Raw genomic sequence first — 5,216 nt, 5'->3', positions numbered from 1 at the left:
CAAACGCAGGCACAGTCACGGCCCTTTGTGCTGGACCTGAAGTCACGTATTCGAGGGGTTTGGCATTTTTGAGTGGCAGAGCTGTGCCTGACAGCCCAGCCTGTGCTGGGGGGTTCTGTGGCAGCGGTGAGGAACAGCTGAGAACTGGCTGCTGTCGTGTCAGCAGTGAACGAGTGACACTTCCTGGAATTCACGCTCCTAATGGCATGTCCAGAGAAGCTGGGGCTGCTGCTGGATCCCTGGCAGTGTCCCAGGCCAGGCTGGATGGGGCTTGGAGCAGCCTGGGACAGTGGGAGGTGTCCCTGCCCATGGCAGGGGGTGGCACTGGGTGATCTCCACAATCCCTTCCAACCCAAACCGTTCCATGTTCCTTTCATTTGGATGCTCTGTTCCCAAGGTGTTGCAGTTCTGTGGATTGAATGTGGAATATTTGTGATATCAACCCCATCAAGGGATTTAGATGATTTATATTCATCCTGCCATCAGATGCAGCACAGGGCAGATCTGGCCTGGCCCAGCACCATCTGGTGTTGGTGACCCTGCTCCTGACACTGAGTGAGGTTTGCCCCTCATGGTGTGGGTGGGGAAGTGGCCCAGGGTGAAGATCAGCAGGAGGGGAAGGGGAAAAATGCTGCCCATTCACCTTCACAGCTTTGGGCTCTTTCCCAGCATCCAAGTCCAGGTGTAATTCAGAGTTCTCTGTGTATCCTGCATTTCCCTAAGCAGCTCATTCCCAGTCACATGGGAGCCAGGTTTTAGCAGATCAGGGCAGCCATGCCCACAGCAAGTTCTGAGAGCTGCCAGGAGACTCTTGAGGGAATGAAAAGCCTTGGAAACCTTCTCACCTTCCATGCAGAGAGGATTTCCAGGAGAAAGCCAAAAAAGTGAATATAGAAATATCTTAAATCTCTTAAAATTGTACCAACTTATTATGTGTCACCTTCTCCTTAAGAAAAGGGGAACAAGTGTCACTGGGATGGGTTGAGTTGAAAAGAATGATCTCTCCAACTCCCTGACAGGAGGGTGCAGCCAGGTGGGGCTCTGCTCCCAGGTAACAAGTGACAGGAGAAGAGGAAACAGCCTCAAATCATGCCAGGAGAGGTTTAGATTGGATATCAGGAAACCTTTTTTTACTGAAAGGGTTCTCCAGCCCTAGCACAGCTGCCCAGGGCAGTGGTGGAGTCCCCATCCCTGGAAGTGTTCAGAAATCTGTAGATGTAGGACTTGAGGACAGGGTTTTGTGGTGAACTGATGGTGGTGCTGGGTCAGCAGTTGAATTTGGTGATCTTAAAGGCTTTTTCCAGCCTTAATAATTCTGTGAGTCTCTGAACTGCCGTGGCAGAGGAAAGTGCTCGGTGGTGGTGACCTTGGAGAAGACCTTGCACAGAATGGAGCTGTTGCTCAGCTGCCTGGTGTCACATCATGAAATCATCATGGAATGGTTTGGGTTGGAAGGGACCTCAAAGTTCATCTCAGAATCACGGAATATCCTGAGTTGGAAGGGACCCTCGGATATCAGGAAACCTTTTTTTACTGAAAGGGTTCTCCAGCCCTAGCACAGCTGCCCAGGGCAGTGGTGGAGTCCCCATCCCTGGAAGTGTTCAGAAATCTGTAGATGTAGGACTTGAGGACAGGGTTTTGTGGTGAACTGATGGTGGTGCTGGGTCAGCAGTTGAATTTGGTGATCTTAAAGGCTTTTTCCAGCCTTAATAATTCTGTGAGTCTCTGAACTGCCGTGGCAGAGGAAAGTGCTCGGTGGTGGTGACCTTGGAGAAGACCTTGCACAGAATGGAGCTGTTGCTCAGCTGCCTGGTGTCACATCATGAAATCATCATGGAATGGTTTGGGTTGGAAGGGACCTCAAAGTTCATCTCAGAATCACGGAATATCCTGAGTTGGAAGGGACCCTCAAAGATCTTTGATCCAACTCCTGGCCCTGCACAGACACCCCAAGAGTCCCACCCTGTGCATCCCTGAGAGCGTTGTCCAAACACTCCTGGAGCTCCTTGGGCCCTGACTGTTCCCTGGGAAGCTGTTGTGATCATCTCATTCCCCCCCTGCCATGGGCAGGGCCACCTTGCACTATCCCAGATTGCTCCAAGCCCGTCCAACCTGGCCCTGGGGAAGCCGTGTACTTGGTGCTCCTTCCTTGTCTGAGCCCCCTGCTCTGAGGAAGAGCCGGACGAGGAGAGCTCTGCCCGCAGGCTCGGCCGGTGTGCTGGGAGCTGGGCACAGATTCCCCGTGTTCCCAGTGCTCCCAGTTCCCTGTGTGCAGGGAGAGGAGCCAGACAAGGCTGGGAATGAGCAGTTCCTGACGCACTTGGGGAGCGCTGGAGTGGCTGGGAGAAGGGAGGTGCTGCAGGAACGGATGTTGCCCACACATCCTCCTGCTTCTCCCGCACTCCTCACACCCATCCCTGCTCCTGGGCTGCTGCCGGGAGGGTGGGCAGTGCCAGGATGCTGCCAGCTCCTTGTGGGTGCTTGGCTCAGCTTTTGCTGTCTATTCCCACTGCAGGGACATTTCCTGGAGAAATCACAGCCTGGTGCTGCTGATCCCATCCTTAGGAAAGCAGGGAAACCTTCCAGCCCAACACTCTCCCTGGAAGATCCAGAGGCCTGTCTCAGCTTTCAGGATAGGAGGCTCTGCTTTCCGAGGCCTCCCTCTCTTGGCCCGTTCGTGGCTCACACTCATCAGGGAGTGGAGGATCCATGGGCTGCTCCATGGTGCTGCAAAGCTGCAGGTTGTGCCAGGGCTAGCCAGGACAGCCACGGATGATCCTGTTCCCTCAGAATTACTGAAGGGAAATGGCAATTTGGGGCCTTTAAAATTATCCTGAGATTAGGTAAGTGACCTCAAATCATAGAAATAAGGCTGAATCATAGACAAATCATCGAAAATAGGACTGAGGGGGACCTTGGGAGTGCACCTAATTCACCTCCTGTTTGAGGACACCTCTGCCTGTATCTTCCCTTTGCAGGCTCTTCTCCCCACGGGTGGACGTTCCCTCCTTCCCACAGGCATTCTGTTCTCACTCCTCCTTTTTCTGAAGCTTAATTTGAATTTTTATACTGTGGTTAAAGCCATGACTTCTTTGTCCTATATTCAACTTCTTTGAACATTTGCATTTCCTCGTATCTATCCTTTAAATACACAAAATCTCCCATCAGGGGGGTTCTGTGCCTCCTTGGTCCTTCTGGGCTAAACCCTCAATTCCTCTGAGTCACATTTGCTGGATTTTTGATTTTTCTTCTTCTTTCCTGCACTGACTCACATTCCCACTTGAACTGCAGTGCCCTGGCTCTGTGAGATGCTCAGAGAACTAGAAATTTGTTGGGTTTTTTGTCTTGCAATTTTCCTGTGCCCTTTCCTAGAAAAACATGGACTTGCCTCAGGTTGGCTGGAACACCTGGATCTCTTTAGCCCCACAGTCAAATCAGTTTTTCATTCTTTATTGACCAACTCTTTCTGCTTGCTAAATGTGGAACTTTGCATTTGTTCTGACTAAATTAATCCCTTTTTTCCCCCAGATCATTCCTCCCTTTTGTTACTGTTGTGGGTTTTTGAGGCCATCCAGGAGTGCTGGAACAGAACAGGCTCCTCTGGAGAATTCCTGGGCTTTCCCTTTTGGGATCCCTCAGGTTCCTCAGGGCAGCATTAGAGATGGTTTCACAGGCATTGGCTTCATCTGGTCCAGGTTGCTGAAAGGCCATTCCTGGTTATCAGCTGTGGTTATCAAAGGTGACATTTTGTCACATTATGCTGTCACCCAGGCTGTGTATTCCCTTTATCCCCATGTCAGATGGCTGTGAACTGCCTTTGGAATGCTGCAGTTTGTGTGTATCTGTGACGTCCTCTGAAGGTCTCTGGTCATACTGGGACCTTCTGAGCTCACTGGGATCCTCTTGGAGTTCTCTCTGAGGCTGAGGCTGGGTGGGCTCTGCCAGCCTGCAGGATGTGCTGCTCCTTTTGCAAGGGCTACTTAAAAAGTTTTATCTCTTAATGTTAGAAGAATAAAATTTGAAAAGCTACAGTGGGCTTTCTATGAAGCTGTGCCAGGGGAGGGTCAGGCTGGAGATCAGGAAAGGTTCCTCCCCCAGAGGGTGCTGGGCACTGCCCAGGCTCCCCAGGGAATGGTCCCAGCCCCGAGGCTGCCAGAGCTGCAGGAACACCTGGGAGTGGTTTGGACACCGTTCCCAGGGATGCCCAGGGTGGGATTGCTGGGGTGTCAGTGCAGGAGTTGGACTGGATGGTCCTTGGGGGTCTAACTCAGAACATTTTGTGGTTCTATGATTATTAATTGCTTTTCCACACACCAGCAAAGTTAAAAGTGGGATAGCAAAGGCCAACCAGGAAGAGGAAGAAATGACTCCAAAAGTCAGTGGGATGGAAGTACATAAGGTTAAAGGCTTTGTAACCCCCCCTCAAAGGCTGGTGTGGTTACAGATCATATTGGCCTAAACAAAAACTGCCTTTAATCTCATAAAAATAAAAGTAAACATCAAAATACTCCAACAGACCTATGTGGGGTTTACCTCAGGGTGCAGGAGGGCTGGCAGGGAAAGGAGTGTGACCCCGTGGGACTCACCTGGACATCCAGGGTCGGCCCTGGCAGCACAGGGCAGGACCTCTGCAGGGTGGAGTAAAGGCACCTGTCCCCACTGCGCCTTCCCTGCCCCCTGCAAGTCCCCGGTGGTGCAGGAAGAGGAGCCCATGTGCTGGTGGCCTGTGCTTGGTCTGAGGAAGGGGTGGCTGGAGGCAGCTGGGTTTGGGGCTCCATCTTTTCCATCGTTCAGCCGTGTTGGAATTGGGGGTGTCTGACTTGGCTCAGCACAGGTAAAAGTGGTGGAGTGACCAGGCTGTTTTTGGAGGTGATGCTGGGAAAGCTCTATCCAACAGGGCAGTGAATTCCACGGGTTTGATATCCTTTCTGAGGACTGGTGTTGTTATCCTCAAAGTAGAGGAGGAGGGGGATGTGGTGCTGGGTGGGTGCACAGCACAGGCCAGTGGAGCTCCAGTGGGGAGCACATGGGTCCTGTGAGGGGTCATGGCAGGGTGTGAAGGAGGGGAGAATCAGCCGGGCTGGAAAAGACCTTTGAGGCTCATTGAGTCCAACCTATGACCTAATACCACCTTGTCACCCAGACCATGGCACTGGGTGCCACATCCAGGCTTTTCTTAAACACTGTTATTGTCACTTCCATTTTAACCTTCTGAT

The 5,216-nt window shown here is 51.9% G+C and overlaps 1 protein-coding gene across 1 annotated transcript in view; it reads left to right on the top strand.

Annotated features, from left to right (window-relative positions):
* Window positions 1-5,216, top strand: part of MYO1D (myosin ID) — a 119,970-nt gene that overhangs the window by 23,573 nt on the left and 91,181 nt on the right. The gene's annotated exons all lie outside the window — the stretch shown is intronic.

Source organism: Corvus brachyrhynchos, unplaced genomic scaffold, assembly GCF_000691975.1.
Source record: "Corvus brachyrhynchos isolate BGI_N302 unplaced genomic scaffold, ASM69197v1 scaffold479, whole genome shotgun sequence".
NCBI classification, from domain to species: Eukaryota; Metazoa; Chordata; class Aves; order Passeriformes; family Corvidae; genus Corvus; species Corvus brachyrhynchos.
The sequence above is the reverse complement of the archived record's forward strand: the minus strand, read 5'-3'. Positions and strand labels throughout refer to the sequence as shown.